At 42.5% G+C, this 25,696-nt stretch overlaps 7 pseudogenes; all 7 read left to right on the forward strand.

Annotated features, from left to right (window-relative positions):
* The first annotated feature begins 4,256 nt into the window (after positions 1-4,256).
* Positions 4,257-4,375, forward strand: LOC143946607 (5S ribosomal RNA; annotated as a pseudogene).
* Positions 4,376-4,700: 325 nt separating this feature from the next.
* LOC143943928 (5S ribosomal RNA) lies at positions 4,701-4,819 on the forward strand (annotated as a pseudogene).
* Positions 4,820-5,155: 336 nt separating this feature from the next.
* On the forward strand, positions 5,156-5,274 carry LOC143955719 (5S ribosomal RNA; annotated as a pseudogene).
* Positions 5,275-5,609: 335 nt separating this feature from the next.
* LOC143942754 (5S ribosomal RNA) lies at positions 5,610-5,728 on the forward strand (annotated as a pseudogene).
* Positions 5,729-6,244: 516 nt separating this feature from the next.
* Positions 6,245-6,363, forward strand: LOC143946563 (5S ribosomal RNA; annotated as a pseudogene).
* A 109-nt stretch (positions 6,364-6,472) lies between these two features.
* Positions 6,473-6,592, forward strand: LOC143953097 (5S ribosomal RNA; annotated as a pseudogene).
* Positions 6,593-7,141: 549 nt separating this feature from the next.
* LOC143955621 (5S ribosomal RNA) lies at positions 7,142-7,260 on the forward strand (annotated as a pseudogene).
* Positions 7,261-25,696: the final 18,436 nt, after the last annotated feature.

Consider the following 25,696-nt stretch of genomic DNA (forward strand, 5'->3'; position numbering starts at 1 on the left):
GTTATACAGAAGGCAGGCTAGAGTATACAGAGAGGCTAGTGTATACACAGAGGCTGGGGTACACCGAGAGGCTAGTGTATACAGAGATGCTGGGGTACACAGAGATCCTAGTGTGTATAGAAGACAAGACTTTATTGCTATTTTTAGATGTTAGATGTAAGATAGTTTTATTCTCTATAAATAGTGGAATTTTAGACATCTTTTTGGCTAAAACATTATTAAGATTCATTATTCGCATTATTCTAAAAATGGCAGAGTGTACTCACATGACAGAGTTAAGTATTGCAGTAAGACGATATTGCTTTTGAGAAAGTTGTATTATTAGTTTAGTTTTTTTATTAGTACGCGTTATAATATTATACATAGCATTGTATTTTTATACATTATACATAGCAGACAAATAGGACAGCTTATATATCGTTTAATATTGCAGAGAGTAAGTAAGAGAGTAAGTTGACAAGAGGTCGGACGCTTTAGTTTCAGTAGCTTCAAAATGACTAAGAAATCGTTGCATTACTCTAAATGTAGCACTGAGAAGACTGATATTACACTTTGTAGTACACATTCCATTTCCTATTGCAGACAGATACCAGCTAAATGTGAGAATAGCAATAAAACGGTTCCCATCAGTAGCTAGAGATGATTGTATTACTCTTAATATGTGCAGCGTGTAAAGTAGCAATAAGATGGTTTTGTATTATCCTAAACTTAGCAGTAGACCTTATAAAGGTGCGTATGTTTACCAGGATTTAGACATAGCAATATCTATATTCTAATAATATATTTAGCAAAATTAGAAAAGATAATATTGAGACAGTATATACAGGTCGAGCTTAAGTGGAAATTAAAAAAAAAATCTAGCTTACCTTTACATTGTTCAAGCGAGCGTTGCAAAATAATACCAAGGCAGAATGTCGGAATACCAATTAAATTAGATGTATTGCTGTAACTCGAAATATCAGTATCGGCGTGACTAGGTTTCTATCATTTTTCAGGATCCTTACGTGTTATGTAGCGAGTATACTCGGCAAAGGATGACATGGCGAACAGACAAATTGCATTAGAGATGTGAGATAGGTGAGACAGTTTACATTAGGATGTATGCTTGATGTGAATGTAAAATAGTTGCATTATGTTTTATCAATCTAATCAGAACTTTTTTGCTTTCTTTGGCTGTTGCAACTACAATTCAATCACGTAAACGGCTTTTCTCACATTTTGATGCGGTTAAAAGAAATGTGTTGTGAGTCTTATAATCAAAAATAGAGTCAAACAGTGGAAGAGTTTATTTTCTTATGTCATGATGGTCGATACTGATTGAGCAGTAAAACTGTTTGCTAAAGATTTAAGATAGTTTTATCTCTACATATAGCGGAGTTTTATTGTTATTGTTACTTGTTATAAATGGCAGAGTGTAAGTTTGGCAGTTAGACGATATGCCTTCGTTTTGAGAGCTGTATAATATGACATTTAAATGGCTGAATAGGAGGAAGTATCGCAGTTTAACGGTAAGAGATTGAAAGCTTAGTTGTATTACCTTCAATATGGCTGAGAAAGAGTTGCATTCGTCTAAATTGAAAGGATATGCCGGGACCACAGAGAAAGCTGAAATTACACGGGTTGATCTTTGCATTACACAGTCCCTTTCCTATTTATTGCAAAGGGATACTAGCTTAATGTCAAGAAAAGCAATACAACTGTTTACATCGGTAGCCAGAGACAGATGCATTACTCTTAATATGTGCAGCTTGTCACGTAGCACAAAAGATGGTTTTGTACGAATTTTGCATACCGTAAAATTGATATGGATTTAAAAAAGTTCCATTACTTTTCAGAAACAAATGGCAGAAAGACGGCTTACAATGACTCTTGCCCTTTTCCATTTTTCAGAAAAATGTTCTAAACAGAGGTGAGTAAACAAGAAAGTTAATTAGAATATATGCTTGATGTGAATGCCAATTAGTTTAATTTGTCAGTTCCATTATGCAGTCCTTTTCCACTGGTATCATCTTAATGTAATATCAGTATATGTTAAAATTGTAAGACGGTTTACATTAGGATGTGGAATTGATATGGATGTAAAAGGCTTACATGTGCTTTTCTCACATTTTGTAAGATGTGCTTTTCTCACATTTTGTAAGATGTGCTTTTCTCACATTTTGCTGCATAACACGAAATATGAGTATTGACGTAACTAATTTGCATTCACATCAAGCATATATTCTAATTAACTTTCTTGTTTACTCACCTCTGTTTAGAACATTTTTCTGAAAAATGGTAAAAGGGCAAGAGTCAATGTAAGCCGTCTTTCTGCCATATGTTTCTGAAAAGTATTGGAAATATTTTAAATCCATATCAATTTGACGGTATGCAAAATTCGCACAAAACCATCTTTTGTGCTACGTGACAAGCTGCACATATTAAGCATCTGTCTCTGTGGTTAAAAGAAATGTTTTGTCACTGTGTTTTAACTGTGACAGTTAAGGTGGAGAAAAATAAGTAATACAGAAAATAGAGTCAAACGGTGGAAGTGTTAATTTTCTTTCTATCTCATGACGGCCGATACTTGTTAAGCAATAAACTGTTTGATTAAGATAGTTTTATTCTCTACATATATGCTTTTGAGAGAGTTGTATAATATAGGCATCCAATAGGACATTTAATTGGCTTAATATGCAGGGAGGAAGTATCGCTGTTCAACGGTAGGAGATTATTAGTATTATTATTATTACAATCTTAGTGCAAAGAGATACTCGGTTAATATCAGAAAAGCAATAAAACAGTTTACATCGTTAGAGAGCGATAGTTGATTACTCTTAATATGTGCAGCATGTCTGGTAGCAAAAAGATGGTTTTGTGCGAATTTTGCATTACCGTACAATTAGCGGTATACCTCATCGAAGTGAATAGAATTAACCGGATTTTGAGATAGTACTCTCTATAATCTAATAATAAATAAAGCAAAATAAGTCAGGATGAGTGATCGTTATATTAACCATTCCATTTCATATTGGTGAGATTACCAGCTATATATCAGAATAACAATAAAACTGTTTACATCAGTAGAGAGAGATAGTTGCAATAGTTGTTAATATATGCACTGCGTAAGATTATTTTGAGGGGATTTTTCATTATCTTAAAATTAGCTGAAGACATTATAACAGTGAACAAATTTAACCGGATTTAGACATTGTAATCTCTATAATCTAATAATAAATATAGCAAAATAAGTCAGGAAAATATTTACACAGTATATATAGGTCGACATAAAGTAAAAATACACAAAAGGGATCAAGGGATAGTTGCAAACTAATACCTTAATTAAGGCATAATGTCGGAATTGCAATGACAGTGAGTAGGCTTACTGCATGGTTGCTGCATAACACGAAATATGAGTATTGACGTGACTATGTTTCTATAATTTTAGAGGCTGAAAATTATGATTAAAATCATGTAGTGGGTATAATCTAAATATAGAATAAGGATGAGAAAGCATAACCAGAGTATGACATGACAAACTCCATTAGAGATGTGAACTAACATTGGTTACTTACAGATAACCATTAATACAGTCACCGGGCTAAACACAAGCGTGTAAACTAAGCAGTTAAAAGGCCCACATTATAAAAATGAAAATTGAATGAATCGAATCAGATAAGTTAAGTCTGAGATTTCTGATATCAGCTAAATGTGACTAATGTTCCATTACGCTATCCATTTCTAATGGACAGCATAATATAATATCAGTAAAGGTTAAGATGTAACATAAGAATGTAAAAAGCATATGGCATTGAAACGGCTTGTAAGCTGTTTTCCTTTTCCACTGGTTATCAGTATAATGTAATATATGTATATATCATATATCTATATATCTATATACATCTATATACACTGTATGGGAGACCGCCTGGGAATACCAGGTGCCGTAGGCTTTTTTTTAAATATGTTGTTGGCGTTGACAACCCATTTTGTTTTTCTGTTGTTTGCCGAGTTGACCATCTTGGCATTTGTCAAGAGGGTTGAGAGTGGCCAGTAAGATTGCCTAAGGCCACATCACCCTCAATGAGCCTGATCTCGGATGCTGAGCAGGGTCGTGCCTGGTTAGTACCTGGATGGGAAACCGCCTGGGATTACCTGGTGCCGCAGGCTTTTTTTAACATTTTGTTGGCGTCGACGACCTGTTTTATTTTTCTGCTTGTTTGCTGAGGTGACCATCTTGGCATTTGTCAAGAGGGTTGAGAGTGGCCACCGAGTTTGCCTACAGCCACATCACCCTGAATGAGCCTGATCTTGTCTGATCTCAGATGCTAAGCAGGGTCGGGCTTGGTTAGTATCTGGATGGGTGACCGCCTGGGAATACCAGGTGCCGTAGGCTTTTTTTTTAATATGTTGTTGGCATCGACGACCTGTTTTATTTTTCTGCTTGTTTGCCGACGTGACCATCTTGGCATTTGTCAAGAGGGTGAAAAATAGCCAGCAAGATCACCTACGACCACATAACCCTGAATGTGCCTGATCTTGGATGCTAAGCAGGGTCGCGCCTGGTTAGTACCTGGATGGGAGACTGCCTGGGAATACCAGGTGCCGTAGGCTTTTTTTTAATATGTTGTTGGCGTTGACGACCTGTTTAATTTTTCTGCTTGCTTGCCGAGCTGACCATCTTGGCGTTTGTCAAGAGGGTAGAGAGCAGCCTCAAGATTGCCTACAGCCACATCACCCTGAAGGCACCCAATCTCATTTGATCTCGGATGCTAAGCAAGGTCGGGCCTGGTTAGTACCGGGATTGGAGACCGCCTGGGAATACCATGTGCCATAGGCTTTTTTTTTAATATGTTGTTGGCGTTGACGACCTGTTAAATTTTTCTGCTTGTTTGCCAAGGGGACCATCTTGGCATTTGTCAAGAGGGTTGAGAGTGGCCAGCAAGATCACCTACAACCACATCACCCTGAATTAGCCCGATGTCGACTGATCTCGGATGCTAAGCCGAGTCGGGCCTGGTTAGTACCGGGATTGGAGACCGCCTGGGAATACCAGGTGCCGTAATCTTTTTTTTAATATGTTATTGTCGTCAACGACCTGTCTTATTTTTCTGCTTGTTTGCCGAGGTGACCATCTTGGCATTTGTCAAGAAGGTTGAGAGTGGCCTACAAAATAGCCTATGGCCACATCACCCTGAATGCGCCGGATCTCGTCTGATCTCGGATGCTAAGCAGGGTCAGGCCTGGTAAGTACCTGGATGGGAAACCGCCTGGAAAAACCTGGTGCCGCAGGCTTTTTTTTAATATATTGTTGGCGTCGATGACCTTTTTTTTTTTCTGCTTGTTTGCCGAGGTGACCATCTTGGCGTTTGTCAAGAGGGTTGAGAGTGGCTAACAAAATCGCCTACGACCACCTCACCCTGAGTGAGCCTAAGCTTATCTGATTTCAGATGCTAAGCAGGGTCGGGCCTGGTTAGCACCTGGATGGGAGACCGCCTGGGAATACCAGGTACCGTAGGCAGTTTTTTTTAAATGTTGTTGGCGTCGACGACCTGTTTTATTTTTCTGCTTGTTTGCCGAGGTGACCATCTTAGCATTTGTCAAGAGGGTTGAGAATGGCCAGCAACATCGCCTATGGCCACATCACCTTGAATGCGCCCAATCTCATCTGATCTCGAATGCTAAGCAGGGTCGGGTCTGGTTAGTCCCTAAATGGAAGACCGCCTGGGAGTACCAGGTGCCGTAGGCTTTTTTTAATATGTTGTTGGCGTCGACTACCTTTTTTATTTTTCCGCTTGTTTGCCGATTTGACCATCGTGGCGTTTGTCAAGAGGGTTGAGAATGGCCAGCAAGATTGCCTACGGCCACATCACCCTGAATGCGCCCAATTTAGTCTGATCTCGGATGCTAAGCAGGGTTGGGCCTGGTTAGTTCCTGGATGGGAGACCACCTGGGACGACCTTTTTTTTTTTTCTGCTTGTTTGCTGAGGTGACCATCTTAGCATTTGTCAATAGGGTTGAGAGTGGCCAGCAAGATTGCCGAGTTGCCACATCACTCTGAATGCGCCCGATCTCGTCTGATCTCGGATGCGGAGCAGGGTCGGGCCTATTTAGTACCTGGATGGCAGACCGCCTGGAAAAATCTGGTACCGCAGGCTTTTTTTAATATGTTGTTGGCGTCGACGACCTGTTTTATTTTTCTGCTTGTTTGCCGAGGTGACCATCTTGGTGTTTGTCAAGAGGGTTGAAAGTGGCCAGCAAGATCGTCTATGGCCACATCCCCCTGAATGCGCCCAATTTCATCCGATCTCGGATGCTAAGCAGGGTTGGTCCTGGATAGTTCCTGTATGGGAGACAGCCTGGGAATATCAGGTGCCGTAGGCTTTTTTTTTAATGTGTTGTTGGCGTCGATGACCTGTTTTATTTTTCTGCTTGTTTGCTGAGGTGACCATGTTGGCATTTGTCAAGAGGGTTGAGAGTGGCCAGCAAGATCGCCTATTGCCACATCACCGTGAATGCGCCTGATCTCGTCTGATCTCTAGATGCTGAGCAGGGTCGCGCCTGATTAGTACCTGGATGGGAAACCGCCTGGGAATACCTGGTGCCGCAGGCTTTTTTTTAATATGTTGTTGGCGTCGACGTCCTGTTTTATTTTTCTGCTTGTTCGCTGAGGTGACCATCTTGGCGTTTGTCAAGAGAGTTGAGAGTGGCCAGCAAGATCGCCTATGGCCGCGTCACCCTGAATGCGTCCCATCTCGTCTGATCTCAAATGCTAAGCAGGGTCGGGTCTGGTTAGTCCCTAAATGGAAGACCGCCTGGGAGTACCAGGTGCCGTAGGCTTTTTTTAATATGTTGTTGGAGTCGACGTCCTGTTTTATTTTTCTGCTTGTTTGCCGAGTTAACCATCTTGGCATTTTTCAAGAGGATTGAGAGTGGCCAGCAAGATTTCCTATGGCCATATCACCCATTTGGTCTGATCTCGGATGCTAAGCAGGGTCAGGTCTGGTTAGTACCTGGATGGGAAACTGCCTGTAAAAACCTTGTACCACGGGCTTTTTTTTAATATGTTGTTGGCGTCTACGACCTTTTTTATTTTTCTGCTTGTTTGCTGAGGTGACCATCTTGGTGTTTGTCAAGAGGGTTGAGAGTGGCCTGAAAGATTGCCTATGGCCACATCACCCTAAATGCGCCTGATCTCGTCTGATCTCGGATGCTAAAAAGGGTCGGGACTGGTTAGTACCTAGATGGGAGACTGCCTGGGAATATCAGCTGCCGTAGGCTTTTTTTAAAATATGTTGTTGGCGTCTACAACCTGTTTTATTTTTCAGCTTTATTGCTGAGGTGACCATCTTGGTGTTTGTCAAGAGGGTTGAGAGTGGCCAGCAAGATCCCCTACTGCCACATCACCCTGAATGAGCCTAATCTCATCTGATCTCGGATGCTAAGCAATGTCGGGCCTGATTAGTAACTGGATGGGAGACCGCCTGGGAATATCAGATGCCGTAGGCTTTTTTTTAATATGTTGTTGGCGTCGACGACTTGATTTATTTTTCTGCTTGTTTGAGGAGGTGTCCATCTTGGCGTTTGTCAAGAGGGTTGAGAGTGGCTAGCAATATCTCCAATGGCCACATCACCCTGAATGTGCCCGATATCATTCAGGCTGAGGCTAGTGTATACAGAGAGGCTAGGGGATACAGTGAGGCTAGTGTATATAAAACACAAGCTTTGGTATACATAGAGGCAGGTGTATAAATAAATGCTAGTGTATACAGAGAGACTGGGGTATGCAGAGAGGCTGGTGTATACAGAGAGGCTGGGTAATACAGAGCTGCTATGGTATAGAGAAAATGGCTGGGTTAAACAGAGAGCCTGGGGTATACCGAGAGACTAGCATAAAAAAAAGACAGGCTAGTGCATTTTGATGACAGGCACGTGTATACAGAAGACTCACTGGGGCATACAGAGAGGCTATAGTATATAGAGAATATAGAGTATACAGAAAACAGGCTTGGGTATAGAGAGAGGCTAGTGTATACAACGAGAGGCTAGGGTATATAGAAGACAGCCAAGAGAATAAAGAGAGGCTAGTATATCAAGAGAGGCTAGTGTATCTAGATGACTGGCTAGTGTAAATAAATGACTGGCTGGTGACTAGAGAAAGGCTAGTGTTAACAGAAGACAGTCTTGGGTATACAGAGTGAGGCTGGGGTATACAGAGAAGCTAGGTTATACAGTAGTTAGGCTAGTGCATATAAAAGACAAGCTAGGGTATACAGAAGAAAGGCTAGTGTATACAGAGAGGCTAGTGTATACACAAAGGCTAAGGTATACCGTGAGGCTAGTGTACACAAATGATGAATAAGTGTATACAGAATACTGGCTAGTTTATACAGAGAGGCTTGCATGTACAGAAGACAAGTCTTTCTTGCTATTTTTTGCTAGGTCATGGTGGAGGTCGCCAGAGAGCTGAGGGTTTTTTTACCTCAAATGCCGCCTCCGGTAGCTCCCCCATGATGGTTTGTGAGGCTCATAAGTGCACCATTCAAGGTCTTCAAGGTGCGCGGCTCAAGATGGAGAGATCACAGCAAACTCTCAACCTTCTGAGCAAAATTAAGGCCCTGGAAGCCACCCACAAGTGATCGTTAGCCACACACACACTGGCAGACCTCACCTCCCTGAAAAAAACTATTGAGGGCTCTGGCACTGTTTAGGGCCAAAGCAGTTCTTGCAAAATGCAAGCACTCCTTTTATGAACACAGCAACAAATGTGGTAAGATACTGGCAAGGGCTCTGAGAAACCAGAGGGTGAGGGCCTTTATCCCTGAGATATTGGGGAAGGCAAACTCTAAGGTTTATGCCACGGAGGAAATAGCGGAGGAGTTTCGTAAATATTATACCTCACTGTATAACCTGCCACCCCAATCCTTGGGAAGAGATAGGTCCCTGGAATGAGAGGCCATTCGGGATTACATCCAGAAATCGGGCCTTCCTTGGCTGCCAGTGGAGGCCTTGACAGCCATGGAGGCTCCCCTTTTGGGGGAAGAGGTAACTCGTGCCATTTCCCAAATGCATAGTGGTAAAGCCCCAGGCCCGGACGGGTACTCGCTTCCCTACTACAAGATCTTCGGGGACCTGTTATGCCCGTATTTTTTAGCTGCCTATAATGAGGCCGAAGAGGGTGGGTCTCTTCCGGACGATACCCTACGGGCCTTCATAACGGTGATTCCCAAAGAGGGCAAAGACCCCCTTCACTGCCAAAACTATAGGCCTATCTCCCTCCTCAACGTGGATCTCAAGATCTTCACCAAGGCTCTCTCAATGTGCCTGTCGGAGTGGATCCCCTCTCTGGTTCACTTATTCCAGGTGCCCTTGAGGAAGGCGAGGGACAATAGCACAAAGGCGATCAACCTGATTCACGCGGCCAAGACACAGAAAACCCCGATGCTACTCCTGTCAACAGACGCGGAGAAGGCATTTGATCAGGTGAATTGGCCTTTTCTATTTGAGACCCCATGTCAGGTGGGTCTGGGCCAGCGGATGATGCATTGGATAGGGGCCATTTATTCCAACCCTTCGGCCCAAGTGAAGTTAATGGCCAACTGTCAGCCTCGCTCAAGATATCCAACGGATCTTTATCCTGACCCTGGAACCTCTCCTCTGACTTGTCAGAGACAACCCTAACATAACGGGACTCAATCTTAGCGCCACTATGACCCCTAAAATTGCGGCTTTTGCTGATGATTTTCTATTTTTCCTAACCAACCCTCTGACATCCTTACCAAACTTAATGGCGGAAATGCAGAAGTATGACGAACTTTCATTCTTTAAGGTTAACTACCAGAAATCAGAGGCGTTAAATGTTTCTCTGCCGACCTCTCTGGCAACTTTACTGAGGGCGAACTTCTCCTTTAATTGGGCTAGGTCCAGCATCAAATATTTAGGTATCCACCTGCCGAACAAGATGGAGACATCTTGCCTCTCAACTTTCCCCCTCTTTTGACAGACTTCTGACAGACATTAAAAAAGATCTCCAAACCTGGCAAAAGGTTATGTTTTCCTGGTTTGAATGCTGTAGTATTGTCAAAATGAACATCATGCCCGGAATATTATATCACTTACAGGCTCTCCCAATTAGAATATCGAGCGTCTATCTCCGCGCGGTGAATAGAGCATTAGTTACGTTTATTTGGGCCCAAAAACCACCAAGACTCAGGCAATCTATTCTACGTCTACCAAAACTGCGGGGAGGGATGGCTTTTCTTGATGTAAACTTGTACCATATGGCATGTCATATGACGAGATTCATAGATTGGGGCCGATACGGAACACTTAAACAATGGGTCCGGCTCCTCTTAGGAGTGGATTTGGAGGGACTGCCCTGGTGTCAGCAGAATCTTCCAACTCGCGCTATACTTCATCCCACGGTGGGTGAAACGTGGTGGATAATCCAAAAAGCAGTTTGAGAACATTCGGTGGCACCAGGGGTCAAGTCCTGGGGAAAAAAGTGTGGGAACTCCCACCTAAGATCGACTCCCCCCCACCAAAAAATAAATAAAAATGATACGATCAAAGTGGAATTTTTCATCCAATTTTTGTATTGTGTGTATGAAGCTTAACTGTTAGTACATAAAAAAAACGATTCTCAATAAACATAAATATGGTAATTCTCTGAATAATCAGCATTCATTCAATTGTGCTTCCATGCAAATGTGAACATCGTGTATTGATCTTTATTGGGGAATTTTATTTTGTATATAGAGTGTTTATGTGGTGAGTTTACACTTTTCATTAAACAGAGTTTTGATAACACAGGGTTAAACGGAAAGGTCATAAATTAACTGCACATTATCTGGACAGAATGCTTGGGGAGATAGTGATGTGTTCCTGCTTAGGAGATGTATGTTAGCTTGGGGGGCTGCAAACTCTTCAGGGCTCCAACACACACTCGCTGCTATTCCAACCCAAGCTATTTCCACATAAACTTCCCTCCTGGCATTAAACTTTGCCAGGTATTGTGCTCAGCTCACCTCTCTCCCTACATGTCCTGTGAGCAGAATAGCTGTGCTCCTCCTCTGGGTTCTCTCATCATATGGCACTGAAGATAGAGGAGGGGGAGATTCAGCGGGACACACAGAGCAAGTATGCAGGATAAGAGGGGGAGGATGAGGAGACAGAAAATCAGGAGGGGCCGGCGGGGAGGAGCGCATCACGAGAGTTCTGACTAAATACAATCTCTTAGCAGCAGGGACCTGATCTACCCGTCAGCTAGCTGTGATTGACAGGTAGATCAAAGTAGAAGCTGTCATGGGGCCTCCTACTGGCAATGCCTGGATGTTCAGGTGTGCGGAACTTACTATTGCAAGCTGTGTCGGCGACTGTTGGTGTAGCACCTGACATACAGCTCGCATACTTCAAAGTCTTGCAGGACATGTCTGCTAATAGGAACTGAGTTCCTGTTGGGGAAAAATTAAAGGAACTCCGTTCCCGTGAGTTCCCGCAGGACTTGAGCCCTGCATCTCCCCCAATGTAATATTGGCTGAGCATGGATGGGTATGGCTGGGTATTGGCAGAGTAAGTATTGGCAGGGAAAGTATTGGCAGGGTATTGCAGAATATTGGCAAGATAAGTATTGGCAGGGTATTGAAGAGTATTGGCAGGGTATTGCTGATTATTGCTGGGTATTGCCGATTATTGCTGGGTATTGCAGATTATTGGCAGGGCACTGCTGGTATTGCAGGGTAAGTATTGCAGAGTATTGGCAGAGTAAGTATTGCAGAGTATTGACAGAGAAAGTATTGCAGAGTATTGGCAGGGTATGTATTGCAGAGTATTGGCAGGGTGAGTACTGCAGAGTATTGGCAGGGTATGTATTGCAGAGTATTGGCAGGGTATGTATTGCAGAGTATTGGCAGGGTATTTAAGTGCAGAGTATTGGCAGAGTAAGTATTGCAGAGTATTGGCAGGGTAAGTATTGATGAGTATTAGCAGAGTAAGTATTGCAGAGTATTGGCAGGGTATGTTTTGCAGAGTGTTTGCAGGGTATTGCAGAGTACTGGCAGAGGGTATGTATTGCAGAGTATTGGCAGAGAAAGTATTGCAGAGTATTGGCAGGGTATGTATTGCAGAGTATTGGCAGGGTGAGTACTGCGGAGTATTGCAGGGTGAGTACTGCAGAGTATTGAGAGGGTATGTATTGCAGAGTATTGGCAGGGTATTGCAGAGCATTGGCAGGGTATGTATTGCAGAGTATTGGCAGGGTGAGTACTGCAGAGTATTGGCAGGGTGAGTACTGCAGAGTATTGAGAGGGTATGTATTGCAGAGTATTGGCAGGGTATTGCAGAGCATTGGCAGGGTATTGTAGAGCATTGGCATGGTATGTATTGCAGAGTATTGGCAGGGTGAGTACTGTAGAGTATTGGCAGGGTGAGTACTGCAGAGTATTGAGAGGGTATGTATTGCAGAGTATTGGCAGGGTATGTATTGCAGAGTATTGGCAGGGTATGTATTGCAGAGTATTGGCAGGGTGAGTACTGCGGAGTATTGGCAGGGTAAGTACTGCAGACTATTGAGAGGGTATGTATTGCAGAGTATTGGCAGGGTATTGCAGAGCATTGGCAGGGTATGTATTGCAGAGTATTGGCAGGGTGAGTACTGCAGAGTATTGGCAGGGTGAGTACTGCAGAGTATTGAGAGGGTATGTATTGCAGAGTATTGGCAGGGTATTGCAGAGCATTGGCAGGATATTGCAGAGAATTGGCAGGGTATGTATTGCAGAGTATTGGCAGGGTATGTATTTCAGAGTATTGGTAGGGTATTTCCGAGTATTGGCAGGGTATGGCAGAGTACTGGCAGGGTATGTATTGCAGAGTATGAATTGCAGAGTATTGGCAGGGTATTGCAGAGTATTGGCAGGGTATGTATTGCAGAGTACTGGCAGGGTATGTATGGCAGAGTATTGGCAGGGTATTGCAGAGTGTTGGCAGGGTATTGCTGAGTACTGGTAGGGTATGTATTGCAGAGTATTGGCATGGTGTTGTAGAGTACTGGCAGGGTATGTATTGCAGAGTATTGGCAGGGTATTGCAGAGTACTGGCAGGGTATGTATTGCAGAGTATTAGCAGGGTATTGCAGAGTACTGGCAGGGTGTGTATTGCAGAGTATTGGCAGGGTATGTATTGCAGACTGCAACTTAATAACACATTAACCTGGTATTCTCTTCCCTTCTCAGGAGAGAAGTAAACTGGCAGCAGTGCAGCGGCTTTGGCCCCAGGAGGCCAGGACTCTGGCAGGGTATTGCAGAGTACTGGCTGGGTATGAATTGCAGAGTATTGGCAGGGTATTTCAGAGTATTGGCAGGGTATGTATTGCAGAGTACTGGCAGGGTATGTATGGCAGAGTATTGGCAGGGTATTGCAGAGTATTGGCAGGGTATTGCAGAGTATTGGCAGGGTATTGCAGAGCATTGGCAGGGTATGTATTGCAGAGTATTGGCAGGGTATTGCAGAGTACTGGCAGGGTATGTATTGCAGAGTATTTTCAGGGTATTGCAAAGTATTGGCAGGGTATTGCAGAGTACTGGCATGGTATGTATTGCAGGGTATTGACAGGGTATTGCAGAGTACTGGCAGGGTATGCATTGCATAGTATTGGCAGGGTATTGCAGAGTATTGGCAGGGTATTGCAAAGTATTGGCAGGGTATGTATTGCAGAGTATTGGCAGGGTATTGCCGAGTATTGGCAGGGTATTGCAGAGTATTGGCAGGGTATGTATTGCAGAGTATTTGCAGGGTATGTATTGCAGACTGCAATCTCTTCCCTTCTCAGGAGAGAAGTAAACTGGCAGCAGTGCAGAGGCTTTGGCCCCAGGAGGCCAGGACTCTCTGGCACTGGGTAGAGGCGAGGCAGGGGACAGTCCGGATCCAAGCCGTGTGTCTGTGGCTGACTGCTCTGGAGGAGCTGCTCAGCCGTAGCCCGGGCCATATGCGCACTGCCCGCTGACTCCTGCCCGTGTGTGCCCACGTGTATGGCCAACGTCAGGTGACTGGTTGCTAGACGCAGAGCTGTCACTCGGATGGCCGCGGAGTACGCTGAATAGGCTCCAGCGCCTAATGGGAATGGCATTGCTGTTGTTAAAATAGTACGGAAACGTCGTTCCCATGCATGCCCGCAGGACTCAAGCCCTGGGTGGCACCAAGCCCCTCTCCATTAATGCCAGTTATTGCCAATCCGGCCTCTAGCCCGGGTCTCAGCGACCCCAATTTCCAGAATCTAAAGGAGGTAGGCAGATCTCAACTTTGCCACTTCATCAGCCACGGTAAGTGGATGACCAGGGAGAGCATCATGCAGGATCCCCTTTTTGCGAACCTCACATTCTGGCAGAAACTCCAGTTGGCTCAATTTTTGGTATCACAGTCCACCCCATCCCCATACGGGAGGGCCCTGATGCCCTTTGAACTTTTGTGCTCGGAGCAGGGGCCAAACCACCATACGGTCTTGCTGGCATACCAAACCTGTGTAATACCCCCAGAAGGTTACAGACGCCCCTACATAATCAAATGGGAATGTGACTTGAGTATACAGTTATATGAGAGACAGGCTGTTCCTCTTCTCGAGTAAGACCACGGTATGTGCCCAACAGCAGGAATCGGGGTACAAGATATTGTCTAGATGACTGCAACCAGGATTCTCAGTGCACGGACCACTGTTGGAGATGTGGAGAGGAGCCTGGCACTATCCTACACATCTTTTGGTCCTGTCGGCTTATTACAATGTTCTGGACAGAGGTACATGACATAATGCAAAGGTTCATGGATCGGGTGCTGCCCCGGTCAGCTGAGTTCTTTCTCCTACATCACCATACCATACCGAGCAGGGCCTATCAGAAATCTATCTTACCCCTCCTGGTCACGGCAGCAAAAAGTTGCATCCTCTTGTACTGGAAGAGGAAGGAGCCCCCAGGGGTGGATGTCTGGCTGAAAAAGGTGGTGGAGATTCATAGAATGAAGGACCTGGTGGCAACAGATAGAGGTACTAGAGAGAAGTTCCTCCAAAAGGGGTTATATTGGCTAAAGCTAAACTTGAGTACCACCCAATCTGGCAGATCATAAAAAACAGGTAGTTACGATTTACCTACTGCCAAAGGTGTTATTTTGTTAATTCTGTATAAATTCTGTATAAATGGGTGACACCCATTTGAGATGTTACATATAAGAGATAATATCTGGCAGATCATGAATGAAGGTAGTTACGATTTTGCCACTGCCAATGCTGTTATTTTGTTAATTCTGTATAAATGGGTGCTTATTTTTGTTGCTGCGATTGATGTTAGATATAAGAGATATTATTCTCTACATATAGCGAGTTTTAGACTGCTTTTTGTTTAATTGAAGGTTATTTAGAATCATTATTCTCATTATTCTAAAAATGGCAGAGTCTACTTACAATACAGAGTGTAAGTATTTCAGTAAGACTTTTGAAAGATTCGTTTCGTTTTTTTATTAGTATGGGTTGTATTATTATACATAGCATTGTATTTTTATACATTGCAGACCAATAGGACAGTTTATATTTCGCTAATTTTGCAGTGAGTAAGCATTGCAGCTAATATGTGCAGATTATAAGGTAGCAACAAGATGCTTATATCTTAAAATTAGCAGGATACCTTACAAAAGTTTACCGGGATTTAGACATATAGCAATAAATTTAGCAAAATAAAAAACAATAATATTAAACCTTTAAATTGTTCAAGGGAGAGTTGCAAAGTATTCCCAAGGCAGCAATGAGAATAGATGATTGCTGTATAACACGAAAGGATGAGAAAGCACAATAACTGGCTGAGTTTGGCATGGCAAAGAGACGAATTGCATTAGAGATGTGAGATAGATGAAATGTCAAACCCCATTGGTAACATGTAACAGGTAACCATTAATACAGTTAAAGTTAATACAGCAAAGTGTGAGCCAAGCATCTAAAGAGTATACATTATTTAAGAGTAAATTGACTTAGCTTTAAAACTCCAAAGTGTAAATCGTTAATTGTTCTTAATGTAAGTTAACCTTGAGATTGTAATATCTGCTAAATGTGACAGTTCCGTGTCGTGGTCCGTTTCCACTGATTATCAGCTAACTGTAAAATCAGTAATTGAAACCAGTAAATGCTAAGATTTTAACCGGTTTACATTAGGATGTAGAATTGATATGGATGTTAAATCGTTCCAATCATTTTCTGAAACTTATGTTAAGCACGAAGACGGTTTACACTGACTGTTGTCCTTTTCCACTGGATATCAGCATATTGTCAGGATATCAGTAACCCTGAACATTAATAGTGAGAGACGGTTGACATTGGGATGATATGAATGTAAAATAATTGCATTAAATACATGCAACTACAAATCAATCATGTAAAACGTCTCACTGCATTTTATTAATAGAAAACATAGCATCATATTTTTATACATTATACATAGCAGACCACTATTGCAGAGAGTAAGTATTGCGGTTAACAGTATAGAGATCGGAAGCGTTAGCTCCAGTAGCTGAAAAATAACTGACAAATAGAAGATGAGTGGTCGTTTTACTACACTTTCCGTTTCCTAATGCAAAGTGATACCAACTAAATGTCAGAATAGCAATAAAACTGTTCACGTCGGTAGCTAAAGATGATTGCATTACTCTTTTATTTTAGGTTAATACAAAACCATCTTATTGCTACTTTGTACGCTGCACATATTGTTATCGTAAAATTAAAAGTAGACCTTATTAAGGTGAGTAGGTTTACCGGGATTTAGACACAGCAATCTCTATAATCTAATAATAATTTAGCAAAATAAGAAAAGATAATATTGAGACAGTATATACAGGTCGAGTTTAAGTTGAAATACACAAAATATCTAGCTTACCTTTACATTGTTCAAGAAAGCGTTTTGTCACATTTCGATGCGGTTAAAAGAAATGGGTTGTTAGTATGATAATCAGTGTAACAATTAGGGTGGAGAAAAAGAAGTAATACTCAAAATATAGTCAAACACTGGAAGAGTTTATTTTCTTATGCCATGATAGTCGATATTTGTCAACATTTAAGATAGTTTTATTCTCTACAAATACCAGAGTTTTATGGTTAGCATATTATGTATACCGATAAACTAATGTATACAGAAGACATGCTAGGGAATACGGAAGACGGTCTGGTGTATTCAGAACATAGGCTAGTGTATATCGAATACCGGCTAGTGTATTCTGGGGTATACAGAGACGATGGTGTATAACAAAGAGGGTCGTAGAAGACAAGCTAGGGTATAAAGAGTCATGTATACAGAAAACAGAAGACAATCTGGGATGAGAGGATGGTACCATCCACGTCAAGCACACACCTTAACATTTACTGATATTACATTATGCTGTCATTAGAAACCGATTGCGTAACGGATTAGTCACTGATATCAGCTGATAGCAATCTCCAAGTTAACTTATCTGATAAATTTAGAATAATGCAACGATTTACACTTTGGAATGTTGAAGCTAATTCAATTTTCTCTTAAATTATGTGTACCTTTTAACTGCTTAGCTTTCACACTGCGGTAACCAGTTACCAATGGGGTTTGAGATTTCATCTAGCTCACATCTCTTATGGAGTTTGATCCTTGCCATGTTATTCTTTTTCATCCTTATGCTAAATTTAGATTTATTATATTATAATTATATTATATTATAATTTATTATAATTTATTATATTATAATTTATTAAATTATAATCTCTAAATTATAGTAAAGTTATAATGTATTGACCCTATGATGTGTGTACTTATTTTCTCCACTTTAACGGTCACACTGATTATCTCACTGACAACACATTAGTTTTAACCGCCTCAAAATGTGAGAAAAGCAGTGGGACAGATGTGACGTTGCCACAGCTAAATAAAGTGCAGATTACATTAATAAAATTTTAACATTTACTGATTTCAATTACTGTTTTTACATTAAGTTTATAATCAGTGGAAACCACCGAAGTAAACATTTTTATTGCTATTCCGACATTATTCATAAGAAAACCAACTCTTCCACTGATTACTTTAAGTTGTGTATTACTTCTTTTTCTCCACTTTAACTGTAGCACTTATTATCTCACTGACAACACATTTATTTATGTGAGAAAAGCAGTGGGACGGTTTACATGATTGCATTGATAAAACCGTCTTAAAATCTTAATATTTACTGATTTCAATTACTGATTTTACATTAAGCTTATAATCGGTGGAAACCACCGAAGTAAACAGTTGTATTGCTTATTCCGACTTTAAGCTGGTATCTCTCAGCAATAGGATTCTGTTTCTGACTCTATTTTGTGTATTACTACTTTTTCTCCACCTTAACTACCACATTTACAACATTTAACATTTAACCGCAGCAAAATGTGAAATAAGCAACAGTCTGTCCGTATGTTTCTGAAAATTAATGTAACCTTTTTACATCCATATCAATCTTGCGATAATGCAACATTCGCACAAAACCATATTTTTTTGCTACGTGATAAGAGTAATGCAACTAACTCTCGCTACCGAGAAGATCAACTCATCTAATATCAGCTTTCTCTATGGTACCGGCATATATTTTCAATTTAGACGAATACAACTATTTCTCAGCTATTTTGAAGCTAATACAACTAAGCTTTCAATCTCTTACCGTTGAACTGCGACACTTCCTCCCTGTGATATTAAAACATTTAATTGTCATGTTGTCTCCAAGTATAGTATACCACTCTCAAAACGTCAACCTGCCATACTTACAATCTGTCATTCTTAGAAAATTTGATCATGCTAACAATAAAACTCCGCTATAAGTAGAGAATAAAACATATTATCTTAAATCTTTAGCAAACTGTTTGACTCTATGATGCGTGTTACTTATTTTCTCCACTTTAACTGTCACACTGATTATCTCACTGACAACACATTCGTTTTAACCGCCTCAAAATGTGAGAAAAGCAGTGGGACGTATTACCTGATTGATTTGAGGTTGCAACAGCTAAATAAAGTCCAGATTACATTAATAAAACCGTCGTAAAATCTTAGCATTTACTGATGTCAATTACTGTTTTTACATTAAGCTGATAATCAGTGGAAACCACCGAAGTAAACATTTTTTATGGCTATTCCGACATTAGTCATAAGAAAATCAACTCTTCCACTGTTTTTCTCCACCTTAACTGTCACACTCATTCTCTCACTGACAACACATTTATTTTAACCGCCTCAAAATGTGAGAAAAGCAGTGGGACGGTTTACATGATTGCATTGATAAAACCATCTTAAAATCTTAATATTTACTGATTTCGACTTTAAGCTGGTATCTCTCTGCAATAGGATTCTGTTTCTGACTCTATTTTGTGTATTTCCTTTTCTCCACCTTAACTACCACATTTACAACATTTAACATTTATCCGCAGCAAAAAACGAGATAAGCAATAGTCAGTCCGTATATTTCTGAAAATGAATGTAACTCTTTTACATACATATCAATTTTGCGATAATGCAACATTCGCACAAAACCATCTTTTTTGCTACGTGATAAGCTGCACATATTAAGAGTAATGCAACTAACTCTCGCTACCGATGTAAACAGATTTATTGCTTTTCTTGATATTAGGCTGGTATCTCTCTACAATAGGAAATGGATTGTTTAATGCAAAGATCATCTCATCTAATATCAGCTTTATCTGTGGTACCGGCATATATTTTCAATTTAAACGAATGCAACTATTTCTCAGCTATTTTGAAGCTAATACAACTAAGATTTCAATCTCTTACCGTTGAACTGCAACACTTCCTCCCTGTGACATTTAAATGTCATATTGTCTCCTATTTTATACTCTCAAAACCAAGGCATAGCGTCTAACTCCCAAACGTACACTTTCTTAAATCTTTAGCAAACATGGCATAAGATAATAAACTTTTCCACTGTTTGACTCTATTTTGTGTATTACTTCTTTTTCTCCACTTTAACTGTCACACTGAACATCACACTGACAACACATTTATTTTAACCGCATTAAAATGTGAGAAAAGCCGTGGGATGGTTTACATGATTGAGTTGATTGCTATTGTTACTGACAACAGCCAGTGATTCAGAAAATAAATGGAACGATTTACACTTTGGAATTTTAAGCTAAGTCAATTTACTCTTATATAATGTATATCCTTTAGCTGCTTAGCTCACACTTTGTAGTATGTAGCCGTGTTAACTGTATTAATGGTAACCTGTAAGAGTAACCAATGGGGATTTCATCTATCTCACATTTCTAATGCAGTTTGTTTCTTTGCCATGTCATACTCTGCCAGTTATTATGCTTTCTCATCCTTATGCTATATTTAGATTATACTCGCTACATGATTGAAGACACGTAAGGATCCTGAAAAATGATAGATACCTAGTCACGTAGTTGCTGATATTTCGTGTTATACAGCAATCATCTCATCTAATTGCTATTGCGGCACTCTGCCTTGGTATTACTTTGCAACGCTCTCTTGAACAATGTAAAAGTAAGCTAGATATTTTGTGTAATTCCACTTAAACTCGACCTGTGTATACTGTTTAAATATTATCCTTTCTTATTTTGCTAAATGTATTATTAGAGATTGCTATGTCTAAATCCTGGTAAACCTACTCACCTTAATAAGGTCTACTGATAATTTTAGGATAATACATCTTATTGCTACTTTACACACTGCACATATTCAATCATCTCTAGCTCTAACAGTTTTATTGTTATTCTCACATTTAGCTAGTATTACTTTGCATTAGGAAACGGAATGAACGCAACTCATGTTTTATTTTTCAGTCATTTTGAAGCTACTGCAATTAACGCTTCCGATCTCTATACTCTCTGCAATATTAAGCGAAATATAAACTGTCCTATAAACTGTGCTATGTATAATAATACAACCCATACTAATAAAAAAACTTGCCATTTTTAGAATAATGATTCTAAATAATCTTTTATTCAACAAAAAACAGTATAAAACGCCGCTATATGTAGAGAATAATATCTCTTATATATAACATCTCAAATGGGTGTCACCCATTTATACAGAATTAACAAAATAACACCTTTGGCAGTGGGTAAATCGTAACTACGTGTTTTTTATGATCTGCCAGATTGGGTGGTACTCAAGTTTGCCCAAGGGCACGCTGTATCCTTTTAGTCCACTCGTTTTTAACCTAGGGGTAGGATGACCCGTGGGTCATCAGTTCGTTAAATGGGTGTTGAGAAAAAAGCTGAACTTTATGTGGTAGAGGGGGAGGAGGAGGGGAGAGGAAAGAGAAGAAGGAGGGGGAGAGAAAAAAAAGGACAGGCAAAGGGTGGGGGACCTCAGAGAGAAACCCCTCCCCAGGAAGGTTATATGAGAAGGGTAGTAAGTCTTGCCTCCAGATTCTCCACCGGGCAGCAGCAACTCACTCCAGGTCCACCAAACTAAGTGGCCAAGCATGCCATCAGCCGAGCATAAGCTTCCGAGTAGTAAAACTCTAGCCAATAGAACCACTTTTGGAGGAACCTCTATCTGTTGCTACCAGATCCTCCATTCTATGAATCTCCACCCCTTTTTCAGCCACACATCCGCACCGCAGGCTCCTTCTGCTTCCAGTACAAGGGGATGCAACTTTTTTCTGCCGTGACCAGGAGAGATAAGATAGATTTCTGATAGGCCCTGCTCGGTATGGTATGGTGATTTAGGAGAAAGAACTCAGCTGACCAGGGCAGCACCCGATCCGTGAACCTTTGCATTATGTCATGTACCTCTGCCCAGAACATAGACAATATCTTGTACCCTGATTTCTGCTGTTGGGCACATACCGAGGTCTTACTCAAGAAGAGGAAAAGCCTCTCAGGTGGACTCTCATTTAACTGTATACCCAACTCAAATTCCCACTTGGCTATATAGGGGGGTCTGTAAACTTCTGGGGGTGTTACGAGGCTTTGGTATGCCAGTGAGATCGTATGGTGGTTTGGCCCCTGCTCTGTGCACAAAACTTCAAAGGGCATCAGGGCCCTCCCGTAGGGGTCGGGGTGGGCTGTGATCTCAAAAAGTGAGCCAACTGGAGCTTCTGCCAGAATGTGAGGTTCGCAAAATGGGGATCCTGCATGATGCTCTCCATGGTCATCCATTTACCGTGACTGATGAATTAACCAAGTCGAGATCTGCCTACCTCCTTTAGAGTCTAGAAATTGGGGTTGCTGAGACCCGGGCTAAAGGCTGGATTAGCAATCCCTGGCATTATTGGAGAGGGGCTTGGTGCCACCGAATGCGCTTAAACTGCTTTTTGGATTATCCGGCAAGTTTCACCCACCGTGGGATGAAGTATAGCGTGACATTGAAGATTCTGCTGACACCAGGGTAGTCCCTCCAAATCCATTCCTTAGGGGAGTCGCTTCACCTGGACCCATTGTTTAAGTGTTCCATGTCAGGTCTGGATCTCACCCTGGAAAGGAGTGACTGGGGAAGCAGGAAAAGATCAATTCTGGTGTAGGAATCATGTGGAAGGTAGTAGAATGTGTAGTCCCACTGGTTAGGGTTGAGGATCCTCCAGACATCTACCAGGTGAAAAGAATCAAAATTCTTCTTCAGACGCTTAAGTGCCACGTATGAAACCTGAGACGATTGTCTAGAAGTGTTTAAGGAAAGATTCATGGCGAAGTTCAGATCGCCACCCCAGGATCACCGCCCCCTTAGCAAAATCCTGTAACCTTGTCAGAATTGGCTCCAGGAAGCCGATCTGGTCAGTGTTGGGGAGGTAAAGGTTTACCAGTGTGACGAGGGATCCGCCCAGGGTTCCTTTCACGAATAGGGCACATCCCTCAATATCCCTCCATTGGTCTCGGAATGCCCACGGAGTTCTGGAGCGTATCAGCATTATGACCCCTTTAGATTTATACTCAGAGGAGCACCTGTGGTAGGCAACTGGAAAACAGCGATCATGGAGTGGTTGTGGCCTATCAGCTCGGAAATTAATTTCCTAGAGGAAGCATATGTGGGCTTTCGAATGTCTTAGGTTGTTTAGTACCATGGACCGTTTCTCTGGGGTATTGAGTCCCCTGATGTTAATAGACATTAGCATAAGGGTCTCCGACGAGCCCATGGCCTCGGTAGAGAGCAGGGGCAAGGGGAAGCAAGGAAAAAAATGGGGGGAAGGGGGCAGGAGAGAAAGGGGAGGGTGAGGGAAAGAAGAGAGGAAATACCAGGGAGAGGATCACAGAGCTAGTAGTGATCCCAATGATCTAAAACGCCACTGGCGTATGAGAGAACTAGTCTCGTTACACCCTCAGGGCTCCTGCAAGGGGCCCTCAGAAGGGTACAATCCTATGTGAGGGAAGTGGTCTGGTACCGCGGAATTCAGGAGCTCCCCAATCAGACCCAAACTATCAACCAACATTGTATAATAAGAGGTAAGCCAGCACTATCCACTAAAAAACTATATACGCTACATTATAACAGTCGGCATTCCCCGTTTCTTGTAGGGATCATCCCTGGGGGACCCCAAATAGGACCCCCAGAAACGGCCCAACGGGAAGGATGACCAGAACACAAACATCAACCCCCCTCCAGTGGCAGCAAAACCCATCAGTCCAGAAGAATACAATAGCAAGATGCAAGCTGAGCTGTAAAGAAGGAAAAGGTTAATACAGCAGTAGTAAAACCTACAAATCAGTCCTCCCACCCTGACTAGTCTCTCCGGGGGGTCCCCAAGAACAGGTTGTGAGCAGCAGAGTTTACACCTAGGATCCCCAGGAGGCAGCGCCCTCAGCTACAGGCGGCGGCGCTCCCCAAGAGGGGATCTACCAAGTTACACAGGGGGCCATTCAGTCAATTCCTTGGAGAGAGGGGGCTATGAGGACCTAAGATGACAAACGGGAACACCAGACACCAGGGAGGAGAACCCACCGCCAGCATTATACCGTCTAACGGGCAGGGGTTACAGTCAGTTGAGCACAAAGAAGCCCTGGGGTGCAAGCTACTTACATGGGGGTGTCCTGAAGATTCAAGGCTCCAGGTCGCCTCTCCCGATCGGGGAAGGCTACCTCCATCTCCTCCTAGAAGACTGGCATGGCAAGCCCAGCGGGGCTCCTCCAGGTGCAGGCTGAGCATATCTAGTGGAGAGCGGGCTCAACCAATCCGGCAGCTGTATCGGCTCCATCCCCAGAAACAGAAATAAATCTGGGAGGTCAGTGTGGCATCGCAGTGTGAACGATTAATTTGCCTTGTGGACGGTCGGTTGGATGGGGAAACCCCATCGATATGGTAGCGCAGCCCTGGGTAGCATTCCAAGTAAGGGCTTCAGCATCGCTCTTCGGATAAGTGTGGCTCAGGAAACGTCCGGGAAAAAAGAGATCTGTGCCCCATCAAAGTCTATCAGACTCTTTGGGCGCACCGCTCTCAGAATCTGCTCCTTGGTTGAAGATTACATCCCGGGGTCTATCCACATTCGTGGGTCTGGGGCCGATCGCCCTGTGGACCCTGTCGAGTTCTATGGGCGCTAGGGATTCTCCTTTGAGAATGATCGCCTGAACCGTTTCTTGCAAATTCTCTGGACTGAAAGGGTTAATCTTGTGTCTAGGGTGGTCCCTTCAACCTCTCAGACCTTAGATCCAATGTATTGTATAAATTCAGAGCGCTCTGGAATCAATTCTCAAAGGACAAATAAAACCACACACACACCATGGCGTCCTTCGAGAACTAATTGTATTGAGTTATTACAAAGCGGTTGATATAGTATATTTCACGTCATACAGAATAAGACATGCGCAGTAGACATCAAGACGATGACAGCTGGTCAAGACAAAAACGCTATTGTTCTTTGTTCTAAGCTAGCTGAATTAATATAAGAAAAGATACATAATTCCTTCTGTAGCTAAAAGATGCTGAGAAACAGTGTGAAGGTTATAGATAAGTGTGTGAGAACACATGAGTTAGAAGAATCTCATGTTGAGACAGTTATCTGAGAAGTTAAAGGGGTGTTCAAACTGTACATATTGTAAAATGGAAACTTGTGAATATTAAGATGGCTGAGTATTCCAAGTAAGGGCTTCAGCATCGCTCTTCGGATAAGTGTGGCTCAGGAAACGTCCGGGAAAAAAGAGATCTGTGCCCCATCAAAGTCTATCAGACTCTTTGGGCGCACCGCTCTCAGAATCCGCTCCTTGGTTGAAGATTACATCCCGGGGTCTGTCCACATTCGTGGGTCTGGGGCCGATCGCCCTGTGGACCCTGTCGAGTTCTATGGGCGCTAGGGATTCTCCTTTGAGAATGATCGCCTGAACCGTTTCTTGCAAATTCTCTGGACCAGTCTCCTCCGGGATCCCACGGAGCCGCAGGTTTTGGCAGCGGCTCCGGTTCTCCAAGTCCTCGGCGTGCGGCTGCACTTCCACCAGCTGGTCCTGGTTCCTCTGATGGGCTCGTTCTAGCTGGGCCACTCTCATCTCCAGGGCATCTCTGGCTGCCTCCTGCCTGGTCAGTCACCCATCTATCCCTGTCACCTCCATGCGTATCTCCTGAAGGTTCTGGCGGTGCTGTTCTTTCACCCTCTGCTCCTCCATGTCCACCTTCGTGGGGAGGCTCAGTCCTCTCCTGGTGTCTCTGAGGAGGTATCAATACCGATCTGACTCCTGGAGGGGGAACCGAGAAGAGTCGAGATCCCCGTCCCCGCCAGGGGCTGCTGGCTCGGG

The sequence above is a fragment of the Lithobates pipiens genome, unplaced genomic scaffold (genome assembly GCF_037356315.1).
Source record: "Lithobates pipiens isolate NorthernLeopardFrog02 unplaced genomic scaffold, aLitPip1_a1.2 Scaffold_10, whole genome shotgun sequence".
Lineage (NCBI taxonomy): Eukaryota > Metazoa > Chordata > Amphibia > Anura > Ranidae > Lithobates > Lithobates pipiens.